At 32.1% G+C, this 16,736-nt stretch overlaps 1 protein-coding gene across 1 annotated transcript in view; it reads right to left on the bottom strand.

The window, feature by feature from the left end:
• Positions 1-16,736, bottom strand: part of LOC144226834 (protein eyes shut homolog) — a 160,674-nt gene that overhangs the window by 138,600 nt on the left and 5,338 nt on the right. The window lies entirely within an intron of this gene.

The following is a 16,736-nucleotide window of genomic DNA, read 5'->3' on the forward strand; positions in this document are numbered from 1 at the left end:
AGGTTTGTGGGTTTGAGCCCCACATCAGGCTTTGTGCTGACAGCTCAGAGCCTAGAGCCTGCTTCATATTCTATGTCTCTCTTTCTCTCATTACCCCTCTGTTGCTCAAACTCTGTCTCTCAAAAATAAACATTAAATGTTTTTAAAATTACAATAAAATAAAAATATTTAGGTAAATAGATTGGAAAGTAGTATTATCTTTTCTCCTTAAATTGTGTATGCCTGTGAGCTCTTAGAAAAACTTCTGCATAAGTCACCTGTTGAAATATTCCATTATTATATCACTATATTTTGATTTCACACCATGATTCTTAAGTATTATAACAGTGGAATCTCTCACTGATTTGAAAACTATTTATTTTCCCACAGTAGATATTTTAAATTGTGTTACTTTGCTTACCTTTCAAAACAGGTATACCTTTATGATTATTATGTGTTGTCAATATGTAAAATTCATAACGTGTGCATTTTCAATGTCATTATGGTTATAGTTTTGTCTAAATTTTCCACTCTATGATTCAATAATTGAGTTTTTTCTCTTGATTTAAAAATATTCAGTATAATACTCTTTCATTAAGACTTTTTTTTGCTCATCTGGATTACTGCAGGAGAGTTGTAAGTAGTTTCCCTGTTTCTACCATTGCCCTCAGTTGTATATTTGCTGTATGCTACAGTGAAATATGCTGTATTCCACTCTTATCACAGTTGCCAGAATGATCCTTCAATTGTTGATAATTAGACATAAATACAGCTTAAATAATGAACTATAAAAAACAAAAATTAGTGGTAGGATTAAGTATGGATGAATTACTTTCCAAAATGTGGCATAAAATGAAGGCAAAAAAAAAAAGGCAAAGAAAACAAACTTAAATAGAAAAAAGGAGAGAGTTGAGACCAAGAATATAAACTATGGCAATAATGTAAATGGGTTGAAAGAAAAAGAGCCCATAAAACAAACAATAATATACACCATTGTCTGGGAAAAACTTATTCAGGAGACTTGCAAGTAAAAACATGGAAAAATTTGTTGACCAATGGAAATATTATATAGAATGGAATTTTTTAGATTAATTCTCTTTAATATCAGGAACATGGTTAAAATTTTTACCATTACCACAACTATTTATTACACTCCTGAGGACTTGGTCAATTTAATAAGAACAAATATTAAAAGGAAATAAAAGAGATATAGGGATTTAAGAAGTCTGGGGACCAAATAAAGAAAATGATACTAACACAAGAGCTAGTAGCACACAACAAACTTCATTGAATGGTCCTCGGATAGGGTTTTCTGAAAGCATGAGCATGACACCATCCAGAGACTTAGAGAAAAATCACATTCAGGAGAGAAGGAAGGCAAAGGACTAAGGACAGATCAGGAAACTAATCCATGAGTTTTCCTGTTACATGTAAGGACAGCCAGGAATTATATGGTTCTAGAACCTTAAACAGGGAGGTTTGGCAAGAGACCTCCTCTCCTGGCGCTCCACTCTTATTTAGTGAAACATACTCTTTCCTCACAAAGCCAAAGATAGGAAGAGGGAAATGGACACACATCTGACTGATTTTTTTCTTTTATCTCTCTTTTCAAAATCCCCTTCTTATGCTTTCTTGGGCAAGAAATATTAGAGATTTTCTATTACTTATCCTACATATTTCCCTATGGTTACATCATGCTGGGCACCTGATATATTTAGTTAAAGGTAATTCTGTACACTAAGAAAGAAGTCTATGTCCCATTCAATATATGGAAATCCATTGTTTATCTGAAATTTAAATTTAAATCAACTTTTGTATTTTATTTGTTAAATCTGGCAACCCTAATCCCTCATATTATACTTCCAATATTATGAGTTCATGAAATACATTAAGGATTATATTGCAAGCAGTAAGGTGCCACCAATCTCTTGATTCCCCCAAATAAATTGGATAAAAATGGTATTAATATTGGAGGAGGTTTTGACATGCAAAGTCTAATAAAGCATTTTTGTTCCAGTGAGATCCTTTCAGTTACACATTTTAATTCTTCACCAAGTATTAAAATATTTCCAGTATGGCAAATGTAAATACATATAGTTTTATTTTCCATTAAACTGTTCAAGGACATAAGATCTCTGTGTATATTGTTATTAAATATTTTAGTTAAGTCTAAATATAAAATAAGAAATCAAAGTAAGAAAGATGTATACTTTTTCAAATTTATAAGAGTCATATAAACTTCCTGGGGAATTAGTTCATTATTTTCCTTTTAAAATCATTCTTTTTTCTCTTTTATTTCTTTAAATTATTGGCTTTGTATTTCTCAAGGTGAGGGAGGCACTTTTCCATTAACACTTGTGAATACCAGTCAGCAGAAGAAGGGGGAAAAAAGTTGAAATAAGTCTGAGGAATTTAAACCTCAACAAATTTCTCACTATCCTCAAAGAACTTTCTTCCTCAGCTATACATAGCCATCTCTTCTGCCAAGCATCTGTTGAGGAAATGATGTAAGTAAATTTCCAAAGATTTTAAATCCCTAGCTCTAGCCTAAGTTTAGAAATTGCCAGATTGCACTGTGACTTAAAATCATATCAAAGAAAAATGCACAAGCTTCTTCCATGTGGCATTTAAAATTTACTTATGGATTTTTAGAATTGCATATATTAGAGATTGGATATAAAATAACACTTTCTCAGGAAATGGGTGTTTCTAGAAGACTTTGTGGTAGGTAAAACGATCATCTTTTAAAAAGGTACATGCTATACAGAACTAGTAACATGGAACAGAAGGATCTATGCCAATGACTTAAGTGCTATCTTCAACTAGGATTAATAAAAAGAAAAACCTGCTTGCATCATTAATCTTATAAAAATCTTCCTTACACCACTAACTAGCTGTGATTCTGGAAACTTTGAAACTCATGAAAGCTCTCTGGGCTTTCTTTTCTCTAATAAATGTAAGGAGAAGTATAATGGTAGTTATTGTATAGTTTTGTCTTGACAATTGCATGTAAATAATGTATAAGATATGGATGCACAATGCCTAATATATAGTAAATAATAAATGATAGCTGACATTATTATTATTTAATCTACATGAGTTTAATATATTAGATTAGTCTTAAAACTGATGAATCTTGAAGTCCTTGATATAACCTGTTCATTCTTAATATGCATTCCAATATTCTTCAAATTAAAGACAATATTCATTTAAATATTAGTTGTTATGGTTAATGTGTTAGCCAGTTCAGAGACACAAAGATAACTTGGAATTGGTAAGCAACTGAGCTGATATAAAGACTGAGGTTATATGTTAGCATAATCAAAGTGAGTGAATCATAAAACTCTGGTATTTGAAGTGTCATCCACATGAATGTAAAAGTTATTAAGTATGCTGTCAGGAAGGGAAATTGTTACCTAGATGCTAACTTCATGTAGAAAGATGGATGTGGATATAGTGTGCAGTTCTGAAAGTAAAGGTGGATATATAAAAATTATGGCATAGAAAGTTTGCAGGAGCTAAAAATAAAATGAAGATGAATGTAGATGAATACTAGAAACAGGGTTGTAAATTGAATTGGGAGACAGGGGAAAATTAGTGGTTTTCAGATCTTAGTTTAGCATATCACAACCAGCACTTCACTGACTCCTGCTTTGGTATCATTGTAATTTATGTTGAAATCTACTATGATTCAGAAAGAACATTACTACAAAATTTTAAGATTCATGACATGGTTCAATTATTATTGAGGCCAGAGCAATTAGAAAAATATTCCTATAAAGTGAAACACTTTGGAAAATAGAAGTTGAAAGATTTTTTTCTCTTCTTTCTTTGAAATACAGGTTTTTACTATTCTATTTCTAGTAAAATATTTTAGGATGTTTTTAGTGTAAAATAAGGTGGTAGAATCATGTCCCTTAAGCATCTTAGAATAACTGCTTTAAACTTTATATTTCCTAAAATTTTCCTCATCATTTTAGTTCTAAGCAAACCATAATCAGTAACAAAATATGTGAATTAAATGATAGCAGAGATTCAGTTGGCTTATTCTATGTTTGATTCTGTTAATCTCTTTTATATGTAGTTTAAATGTAGATGATTACATAAACTCATCATTCGTTAACATTATTGATTTACTAAATAAATAGTATTTTCTTTGTATACAACCTAACATATTATTGCCAATTTTCATGTACTTTGAAGGTAATCATGAGACAGACTAGAATATATATTTGCTTAATTATTCCTCAAAAACAAAATCCAGAATTGGAAGATCCTTAGAAGGAAGGAGTATATCATAGGGAGATGAATATATTTTTTTTCTAAATTTGAATGTAATCAAGGTCTAGTCAATATAATAGCCTTGGAAGAATATAGATATGTTTATAAGATCTACATTTTCTCTTGAAAGACACTGTGCTATGGTGATCACAAAAGGAGAGAGAGATTATAGATATTTTAGAAATTATGTTCTCCATATATAGGAACAAGTGCTATCATTAAAATTTCAGAAACATTCTTACAAGGAAAGCCTGTGGAAAGTATCAAACCTAAAAATGTTTTAGTAAAAGCTCTTACATAGTTTAGTAAGTTTTTGAATAATATCCCTTATTTTTGTGAAGAACTCATCATTGATCATGACTCATTCATAAATTATTTAAAATTCATTAAAGCATTTAGTCTAAACCATGTGGCATATAAATAGAAATATAAATTGTCGTATCTGTGTAAAAATGTGATTTCAGTTATAGGTGAACAGAAAGGATGCCGTTCAAGTGAGAATAAGTCAAACACCAAAGGACTTTATTTTACTGCCCTTGATAACAATCACTCCATCTCATTAATTGATTGATTTAGTCTTTTTCACTAAAAAAATTACACTTTTATTCTACTTAATTCCAAGATTGGTGTTTGTAAACATTATCTCTCACAAGAGTGTCTCTCGCCTAGGTTTTAAACTCTCTCACTAATGTGCTTTCACCTGGTATTTCTTTTCCTTTGTGCCTAAAAATTAAAATAAATTCCCTTGGATCCAAACTCCTAAGTGCCTTAGGCTATGTTCTGATAAGCAGTAGCTAGGATATCAAAGAAAATAATTCCTTCTTCTGAGCAGTCTACCTCATCAAGTAAGATAACTGAATTAAGTGTAATTCCCTTAGAAATTAAAATATATACCAACTAATAAACCCAATTGGGATGAATGCATATATTATATTAGGTTATGGGCAAGCAGGGATTTAGGTCAGAGTGTTATTATAATAAACAGGCACACAAAAGTAAATGAAACTAAAGGAAAAGAAGTGAAGCACATGAGGGATTATATAGTTAAACTGATAAATATTAGATAAAAATTCATGAATATCATACTTAATATGTCCTTTCTATGTAGCAGATAAAAAGTATCTGCTCCATGGAGATGGTGTTAGGGAAAAAACTTTAGGAAAGAGAGGTTGAACAACAAAAGTTTGAGATTTTGGAAACGGAGCAGTAAACAATCAGATAAGTTCCTATTTAAGCCCCAGAACAGATGGCCGGTCACTTTTGAGGGGACTGCTGAGTCTGAAGACTCCAAATGTATTTGTAAAGCCACACAAAAAGTTGGAATTTCCACCACCAGTGGTTGTAACCATAAAAAGAAGCAGAGAATACACCTGATCTGAAAAAGACAAACATAATTATATATATCATATGGTATGAAAGAAGTGTGGCAACTGAATTTGGATTAGTTGTGGAGAGACAAAAATATTTTGCAAGAAGAAACTAACAATAATTTGGTGCAACTCAAACAGTGTAAAATAGTATTTGTGTTTTATATACAAGATCTAAGTCACACTTCAAAATAATGCTTTTTTTTTTTCTTTCAACTACAGCACATGAAAAAAACTTAGCTTCAGAAAAGTTAATTATGTGTCTTCATAAAGATCAATAAACAGCAGATATGGGATCATATCAAGTCCTTTAACTCAAAAACACTATTATTCCTATAAAAACAAATTGTCTCCTCAGGACTAAAAAAATGATTTGGCCACAAAAATGAAATGTAGATTGATTCAGAAAATGACAGAATTAGAAGGAAAACTCAGTATTTCAAGATGATTATGAGGTTTTTGACATCTTTGTGGGTGTGAGTTGCTATAGTAAAATGACTGTTGTTATATCCTTAGAAGTTGATAAAGTCAAAGAATTTGAAGTGTGAGTTTAAAATAGTGATGTTAGGATTTGCAGTAGAAAAAAAGGATTAAAAGCTAGATGTTGGATCCATCAGTTAATGATGAGGAACCAAGAAGACAGTAAATGATAATGTTAAAAACAGTAGCAAATCTGATATAAGGCCGCATGAAGCTCAAAGAAAGAGGAGAATTTGAAAGATATGTCAAAAGCAATAATTTGGTAAGTGAAAATCTTAATTAAGAGGAAGCAATAATGGCTTCATGGTACATGCATGTTCCATAAAAGAATCTGTAATGTTTGCTATAAAAAGCTATAGAAGAAGAAGCCAGAGAATCACTTAGGGTTCACAGTAAGACAAAGAAGAAAAGCAAGTGTTCTCTGGTAGACTAACAAAATGACTGTAGGAATATTTGTAACTAAATATGGTCTTCCAGAACCTTTCCTCTTAACCTTCAACCTGAGAAGATTTGTATAACATCCTCAATAAAAAGAATGTAGGAAGAATTATTTTATGTCACTTCTGAGGCTAAGTCATAAAAGGTGATACAGTTCATTTCTCTCTCCAGATGATGGTTGTGGAGTCCTGGTACCATATTGTGAAAGCTAATGTCATGCACAGAGGGTATCTGTAAGTATTTCATCCAATAGCACCAGCTAACATTTCAGTCAAGACTCAGTATCACCTGCTAGAACTGTGAAGCTAGGTGAATCTTATAAACAATCTTCAGATGATTCTAGCACCTAGCTTCTGAGACACTCCTAACAGCAATTATCAAAGCAAAGATAGCCAAGTTGCTGATTCATGAGCAAACAATAAATGTTGTCATTGATTTAAGCCATTAAGTTTAAGATTAATTTATTACACAACAATCAATAACTAGCAAAAGCTCTGTGAAGTAGTTGAAGATGTAAGAGCATAAGAATTAAAAGTGCTGAAAGGGCTTGAAGTGAATAGTTGAAGAAACAAAATAAAGATAGGGCTCCTGAAGATGTAATAAATAGGGAGAAAGAGACTTGTTTTTTGGCTGAGAACATAGTTCAAAGGCATAGGGAAGGAAATATGCTTATGATTACAGACCAGAAAACCAGGAAGTTAAAGCTGTTGAAAAAATACTTTTTTCAGATTGAAGTTGAAAAAATATCCAAAACAAATGTTGCTGAGAAGTAATGATGTCTATCTTTTTTTTTTTTAATGTTTTATTTATTTCTAGGAGAGAGAGAGGGAGACAGCGTGAGCAGGGGACGGTCAGAGAGAGAGGGAGTCACAGACTGAAACAGGCTCCAGGCTCTGAGCTGGCAGTCAGCACAGAGCCCGACGCGGGGCTCGAACCCACGAACCGCGAGATCGTGACCCAAGAGAAACTCGGACGCTCAACCGACTAAGCCACCCAGGTGCCCCAGTAATGATGTCTATCTTGAAAGAAGTAACCACTTATCCAATCAAGGACTGTCTGATATATATCAAGTACTTAATTACTATTGTATTTTTTCCCTCATAGGGTAGTTGCCACCATTAAGTGTTATCTACATAGGGAAATATCGTACAAACTAAAACACTAGGCAAATATTAGGAGTTCTTGGGTTTTGTTCATAAAAGCAAACTACTAGTTAGTCAATACAGTCATATTCAATCTTTCCACCATTGGTCTTCATATATACTCGCTGGGGCAATGAGTTTACTCATTAAAAATGTTTCAAAGTTCTAAAATTAACCCTTGAAAACTCAAGATTATAGGGTTAGATTTATACATATTGATTGTATTAAAATGCTACGAGAGGTAAAAAATGTTCATTTGAAAATAATTTTACATTTAATTAATGATATGTAGCCAGACGTGATTTTTCTACGAGAAAATACTGAAAAGAATAATGCACTATTCTGTAATTAACATATCAGATTTAATCAGAAGTTTATTGATGTGTGAAAATAGTTACATAGTTAAATAGTTACATGTTTTTATAACTTACCTAAAGATTAGTTAGACTCAATTTATAAATTTCAGTCCTTCCTGTCAGACGCCTACCTCGTAGTTATCACCTTTTCATAAAGTAATTTAATTTATTAAAATATTGTGTCCTAGACTCAGAAGACAGTAATGAAAGAATATCATAATGTGAATATATGAATTCAGTAAGCTAAAAGTGTTGTTTGCTTTCTAGTTTTCACCATATCAAATGAGATTCTTCATTATATGTATACAATGCCTATTATATGTGCAATGATGATTAAGGAACAATTTTCAGGGGGAACAATATTATAATTGCTATCTTGTAAGAGCAGTTGGTTCCCCAAAGCAGTCATGATGGCATTTGAAAAACTTCAGTTCCTTGTAATCCTCTAGCTGAAGTTAAACCTCAATTCTTAAATACCAATGAGTGGGCTCATCTGCCATGATGCATACAATTTAGGTTCTGTTAGAAAACAGAATAAAAACGATAAAAAGTGCTCCTAAAAAGATCTAAGTTCAGGTATATCCAGTGTACGGGCCAAGGACAAGTCTCCTCAAAATGTGCCACTTTGGCATGTTGAATATTTTGAATTAAAAAGTTACTTACAAAACTATTGTAAGAAGAACACTCTGATCTCTTTTTGTCTCCATAAAGCAGGAAATGAATCTCCCACGTAAAATGTAACTTCTCTGCACGAAAATGTAAAGAGACAACCTTATCACCAGAGATATGGAATTCAAAGCCAAGAAGGACATATAAACTATCCTTGTTGGGTGCCTGGGTGGCTCAGACAGTTAAGCGTTGGACTTACGCTCAGGTCATGATCTCACAGTCTGTGGGTTTGAGCACTCAGTTAGGCTCTGTGCTGACAGCCAGCTCAGAGCCTGGAGCCTGCTTCAGATTCTGTGTCTCCCACTCTCTCTGCCCCTTCCCTGCTCACTCTCTGTCTCTGTCTCTCAAAAATAAAAATAAAGACATCAAAAAAATCAAAAAAATAAAGACTAAAAAAATAAACAAATAAACTATCCTTGTTACTTTTTGCTAGTTTACTACCTCAACCCAAATTCTGTTTAAGATTTCTTATTCACTGAAGCTCCCAAACGTAAGTTATCTTTGTCCTGCCAATTTCTCACAGATTTATTGTCTCTTTGTCTCAAAAGTATAAAAAATACCTGTCTTGATCTTTTCTTCAAGTCTCAGTTTCATTATTGGGTCTACTCTGCATAATAATTGTTTTTCTCCTGTTTATCTTTCTCATGTCAAATTAATTCTTTTATTTTTTAAATTTATTTAATTTATTTTTTTAATGTTTATTATTATTGCAACAGAGAGAAACACAGCATGAGTGGAGGAGGGGCAGAGAGAGAGGGAGACACAGAATCTGAAACAGGCTTCAGGCTCTGAGTAGTCAGCAGAGACCCTGATGTGGGGCTCGAACCCACAAACTCTGCCAACGTCGGACGCTCAACCACTGAGCCACCCAGGCACCTCAGATTAATTCTTCAATCAACTAGAAGAATAGTGAAGTGTTGAGAAAATCTTTCTCCCAACACCATCATTTTAGGTACAGCCATCTAAATGAATCTGTCATGAATAGGTAGACACAGATTCAAATCTAATGCATAAGTACATAAAAATAAATTACTTTCTTCACAAATTTAATTGATATATCATTAAAATGTACATCTTAATTTAATTTATTATTTCATATTATTTTTAAAGTAACTCTTTAACTTGATAAAGATCTCCGCAGAATTGTAGCACATTTTGCTCCCAAAACATAATAATCACTTGCTAATATTTGTCTTGAATCAGGAAATGCCCTTGGAGGATCATTTCTAAAAATGCTCCTGAACATGTATGGAGTTAATAAAGTTGTTAAGGTAAGCCTGTCCATAATGAAGAAGGTCATAAAAAATCGGAATTTCTGATTACTATAATCAAAGCAACCAATTATAGAAATCAAGCAGGATCATATGCATTGAAAGATATGCTTATAATCATACTTTGATATTTCTTGCAATGGAATTTCATAGCTAGCATCTAAAAATGTAATAGCATTGAGTATCAACAGGTAAAATAGACTAGCAAAATTACCTATAGGACAAAACATTCTGTAAGTTTAACTTTCTGGATTTCTATTTTCAAATTTTTCACTAAATAAAAGTTGAAGCCATATGTTAAAAAACGTTCCTGTATCTGAAAAATAAGTTTATAGCTTTCCCCATAAAACACATTTCGAAGTCCCAAGATGGTGTAATTAGAGAGTTTCTGCATGGAATTCTATAAATTGTCACACCTGTTTACTTGAACAAAGAATTAAAATATGCAGACTTCAACAGAACTCAAGAACTCATTAAAAGACTTATACTGCACCAGCAGAAATACTTAATATAGAAAAAAGCATCAGTCATTTTCATGCAGTCATCAAGTGATTTTTAAGTCACTGAAACTGACAAATCAGAAGTGAAAATTTATCACAGTCATATAGGCTGTATTATTGCAATGTATAGAACATCTGCCACTAATGATAGCCAATTCAACATAATACAAGGGGAGGCAGTGGTACATTCAAAATTATAAGGCTAAAAGTGGCTTTTACACTTTTTTCACTTTCAAAAAAAACAATGCAATCCCACCATTTTCATAGTTGGTATGAAAACTGAGCATGTTGAGAGTCAAAAATAAGCAGGTATTCACATTATCCACATGGTTATGTGTACCAAGACGGTATCTTTCATTTTTAAGAGACGGCATATTTCTTTCAATATTCCTTCTAGTGTCCTAATATAACACACAGTAAAAACTGTGATAATTTTCCTTCTGTATATGACAATAAGAGTGTGTAATAGATTATAATCCTGTGACTCCAGATGTTTTAAAAATAGTTTGCTTGATATCTATTCTCAAGTATTTCTGTCACAAGAGAATCATAATACTTTGAATTCCTTTAAGTTTAAGAATAGATCCCTGTATCTAACTTTCTTTATTATGAAACATTTATTCAGTACCTTATATATGCTGCAAGATGGGGCTCTAAACATGACTAACTGTAGGCCTTGCTGCCTTGCTGTCTATTGTAAATCAATAGAAGGGGTAAAGGAAGTGAATTTTGTATATGTAAATGAAAGGAAGGAGGTCTTCATTCTAGAGAAGATGAAAAATATGAACAACAGCAGGGAAAATATGAATGTTTATGATTTATTCATAGGACAACCTCTAGAACTACTTGATTATAGATGATTGGCTTAAGGAAATATTAAAAAAGTAAGTTAATAAAAGTAGATAGAAGACAATTGTATTAATACTCAAACGCTAGGGGAAAAAAGGAAACCGGGTTTGTCTATATTAGTAAAATAGAAGAAATAAACATTGAAGGACACTGGGGTGATTCAGTTATTTGAGTTTCCAACTCTTGATTTTGGCTCAGGTTATGATCCTAGGGTCATGGGATTGAGCCCCAAGTCAGGGGCTCAATGGAGCCTGCTTGCAGTTCCCTTTTTCTTTCTGCCTCTCTCCTGCACTCATGTGTGCTCTTTCTCTAAAATAAAATAAAAATAAAATAGGATAAAATAAAATAAAATAAGATAAAATAAGGGTGCCTGGGTGGCTTACTCAGTTAAATGTCTGACCCTTGGTTTTGGCTCAGGTTATGACCTCACAGTTGGCAAGTTTGAGCCCAGTGTGGGGTTCTTCACCGACAGTGCAGAGTCTGCTTCAGATTATCTGTCTCTTTCTCTCTGCCCCTCTCCAAATTTTGCTCTTTCTCCCTTTTTCTCTCTCTCTCTCTCTCAAAAATAAATATTAGAAAAAATATATTTTTTTAAAAAACAAATGAACAGTTATATCAAAAAATAGCTAAAGTAGAAACAGCTAAAAATTAATTGAGTGGTACTGTGTGTCTCATTTTAACAAGTGCTTTACATGGATTGTTTAATTTAGTCCTCCGGGGGTGGGGGAACATGGAATAAATGTTTAAATTCTTGTAATTTTACAGTTCAGATAACTAAAATTTAGAGAGCTTCAATATTATTATAAAGGTCAGATAGCTAGGGAATTGTAGAGGTGGAACACCAGTCTGCCTAACTCCACTGGCAATCTATGTTAACCACGCCTATGCTGTGTTTCTTCATATATTCTTGACACAGCAAGTGAGGAAGGCATGTTATATTTTTTCATATTACAAATGAAGTAATCAAAAAATTTATAACTAAGTTTTGTATATCATTGTTATGGACTCTAATAACCAAATTTAACTCAATTCCATCTTTCTACCATTTATACAAGTAAAGGAAAAAAGTAGTCTTTGGAGAAAGAAAGTGGCATGTAAAAATATATATATAGAAAATTAAGTTGGTTGTATGAGGTAAAATTGTTTGCACAAGACATAATATGTTTATCATAGCTACTCAATTCTCGTTCTCTAGAAGTTCAGCTTCTTGACGGTGCTTCATTTACCAAAGATGCTCCAACTTTAGTTGTAAATTTCATTTAAAAATATTTACCATCATACGTAAAATGAAGTCACGATCACTTTACCAGAAATTGATCTTTATGACTAACTACATATACTTGTTTTAAAGTAACAGATATCTACCTGAAACCCTGTTTAGGCTCCCTTCAAAGTTACCTGTTTCAATATAAACAGAGATAAGTTTTGGAGATTAAAAGAAAACAAATAAACAAGAGAGCACTTGAGATAAATATTCACTTTGGTGATTGTGTAACTTCGTGTTACTGTGAATAGCTATTTTCAGATGAACTTTCTCACAGAAAATAAAACTGTATAAAAACATACGAACTGTCTTCACAAGAAAAAGAAAGTCTATGTATGGTTATGGAAGTTAACTAGATTTATTGTGGTTGATCATTTAACAATATATACAAATATCAAATCATTATGCTGTAAACCTGAAACTAAGCTAATATGATGTTATATGTCAATTGTATCTTAATTTAAAAATATTAAACACACACACACGCACTACACAAAGTCCTTGAAGAGTGAACAACACTAGCCAGAATTAGAAAGCATCAGTAAACAAAACTAACAAATAAAACAATAGAAATTACCTTGAAGGAAAGATACAAGGAGAAAAAAAAAATTGCTCTAAAATGAATTATGCCAGAGTGACAACCAGGAAAATAATAAGATGTCTACCAAATGTGGAATTGTAGAAAAAAAGTGAAAGAGATTTTAACAGTAAAAAATAATTTAAAATGTTCTGGAAGTTTCCAAACATGGTGAAAAACATTACCTTACAAATCCAAGAAGTATGATAATCTCTACGAGGACAAATACAAAGAAAACCATGGCTCTGCATGTAAATATAAAATAGTAAATATAAAATTACTAAATTAGTTAGAGAAAAAAAGACATATCCATAGGAAACTATAATACAAATAATAACTGACTTTGTATGAGAAATAATAAAGGTCAGAAGGCAATATTATCAAGTCAATGAATTATCTCTAAATTAAAAGAAAAAAATGGATAATTAAATGAAAATCAATGAAGCAAGACAACTTAAAAATGGCAAAGCAGGAGTGCCTGGGTGGCTTAGTTGGTTAAGTGTCCAACTTCGGCTAAGGTCATGATCTAGCGGTTTGTGAGTTTGAGCCCCACATCAGGCTCTGTGCTGATAGGTCAGAGACTAGAGCCTGCTTCAGATTCTGTGTCTCCCTCACTCTCTGACTTTTTCCCACTCACACTCTGTCTCTTGAAAAAGAATAAATATTAAAAAAAAACATTTTTTTTAATGGCAAATCAAGTAAGCCTTACTGGTTCTCAAGATGTATAAGATACTATGTGTCTATACAAATATATATTGACATTGACTAACTGTTAAATATTTAAGTAACTTCTTACTGAACAAACCAGAGCAGTAACATTACATATTGACTTAAGATCAATATCATTAGAGTAAAAAAAAGAAAAATCCAAGTTATATATTTATTTCCACCATTTTCTCAAACATTAAATAGAGATGAGAGTAACTATTTAATGTACTTGTTTTCTGGTAAAAAGAAAGGCATGTGATAAATAGTAGTTAACTATTATATTTATTTAATAGTAAAAAAAAGCCAAAGTCTCATAATAGATATGTTTTATGATTTTAGCTACATTATACACTTTATTGAGCATTCAAAGCCCTTTCATTAGTAATCAATTTATGCTCTCATCTGTCAACATAAAAAACAAAAATCTTCATGATCATCCTAAGACCTATAACTACCAGTAATTACTATTTACAAAGCGAATAATATAGATAGATAATTAGTGGACACACAGACTGTCTCCAGACAACTTATGGTGGGATGAGGAATACTTGGATTCATTGTTTTGTCAATCAAAAGAGGATGATCACAAAAAAGAAGACTAATCAGAAGGTGAAAAATGAGTTTCAGTTTTTTATCAGGATGGAGTAGGGTGGGTATCGAAGTAAATCATGCATATTAATAATTAGATACAGAACCTTTGCTTTTTAGTGTTATGCTACTGTGCATTATGCTGTAGCATAGGTCACCATCAATGCTGATAATGATCACAGTGACCAGAGAATCAAGAAGAAAAATACCACAAAATGAAGTCTGATAATGTAAAAATAATAACTATCCAGAGGAAAGTACATGAACTCTTTCCTAGTCAACATCTAAAAAATTATGTACATTAGTAAATGTGTTAGATTTACTTGTGTTAATATTTGCCGTAATTTTAACTCCAAGTCTTATGAATACTAAGCCTCAGAGTTGAGTGTACAGGTAGAGTAGCTATCAGTTCATGTGATATGATTAACTATTCACAATATTTAACAACTTACACTTATGAGAAGAAGGACTAGTTCCATTCTCTACATGGCAGGGGGTTAGAACTACAGTTCAACTGACTGAGATTAATTTCCCAACCTTTATCAGAATTGAGTTTGAAATAGGATCAAAGTTCAATTATTAAAAATGAAAAATGTTATATCTGATTTAGCTCCTGCTAGCTTTCCTGTCCATGAACAAAATACTATTTTCCATAAATTCTACTTACTGGTAGGGGTTTTGAAAATGGAGAAAGCTACTTTATATTGGAAAATATTCTGCCCACCTTCTGATTTAAACTGATTTAAACTAACGAAATGTCTCACAGTATCCTCCACTAGACAGATTAGATCTCTTATGACCTGAGATTATAATATCCTGAAAAATTGATTATTCCTTCAATGTCATGCCATGGTTTCTTTAAATCATAAATCTCAGGTACAGAGATCCCAACTTGCCTTACAATAAAGCTTCTTGAATCTTGAAACTAAAATTAATTTTGTAGCTGTAAATTAGTCCTAAACGAAGACTGAAGAGCTTATTTTCTGACAATCACTTGTTCTTATATCAAAATCATATTTTAAAAGTTTGAAAGTAAGTCAGGAACTAACCATCTATAGAATGAGAATTTTAATGGTTCCTTGAATTGCTCAAAAAGATACATTAAGTTTTTTGCAATAAACCTTACAAAGCGATAAAATTAAAGCAAATCACTTTAAAATAGATACATAAATCTTATATAATATTTTTAAATTTGTAATTCCAATTGAAGAATGTAATTTCACACAGTTTTTTATTATATCTTTATTAATTCTACTTTTATAATGTCTGAGATTGTAGCTGATCTCATGGTAATTATTCTTATTCATACTCTCATAATATTTGAGATGTCTTAAAAATGAGGAATTTGGGGGAGGGGGCAAGATGGCGGAGAAGTAAGGAGCTCCGTACTTGNTAAAAATAAAAATGAGGAATTTGTTTTTTTTCTAAATGATCACTAGTTTTAAAGTAGGAGTAGTGTACTCTACACCTTATTACTTTTCAGTCTTGATTTAAATTAATTGATGACTGGTTGATGTATACATACATATATACATACAAATTTTAAAAATATGATGTTTCCTATATATTTTTGTCTATGGCTTTAATTCACAGAATAATCCAATAAATAGGTACTAAAAATATCCCAATCTATAATGTTCCAAGATTTTCTAATAGAGTCGTCATCCTAGTTTGCACATGGTAACAGAAGTTTACACTCATAGAGCGTAAGACAGAATGTTGCCAAGATATCAGTTCCCCCCAATTGCCAAATTACCATTTGGAAAGGAAATATACTTGAAATTTACTGTAGTGCACACATTATTCATATTTTAATAAAAAATTAGTGATATACACACAATTGAAACAGAATGTATAGTTGCAACTTTATAAATAATTTTAAATATTCATTGGACCAGAAAATTTTTCTTGACAAAGCTGATATGAGGAGTAAAAAAAGTGTAACATGGCAGTATGTACTTTCTTTTGCTGCTGTCCATTAACATTTGGAGTTTAGAAATGTTTAAGCTCCTGAAGAGTGACTGAAAATAAACCCAAATGCCTCTGAGAAATTTTGACATTTTAGTGAAAGAACCCTCTAAATTTTGGTTGCATCTTGTTCAGTCAGTAACAAGCATTTATTTTTTTTAATGAATTATTATTTTTTTTATTTCTGAGAGAGAGAGACAGCGTGATCAGGGGAGGGTCAGAGAGAGAGGGAGTCACAGACTCTGAAGCAGGCTCCAGGCTCTGAGCTGGCTGTCAGCACAGAGTCCGACGCGGGGCTC

The sequence above is a fragment of the Crocuta crocuta genome, unplaced genomic scaffold, assembly GCF_008692635.1.
Source record: "Crocuta crocuta isolate KB4526 unplaced genomic scaffold, BGI_CrCroc_1.0 scaffold33, whole genome shotgun sequence".
Lineage (NCBI taxonomy): Eukaryota > Metazoa > Chordata > Mammalia > Carnivora > Hyaenidae > Crocuta > Crocuta crocuta.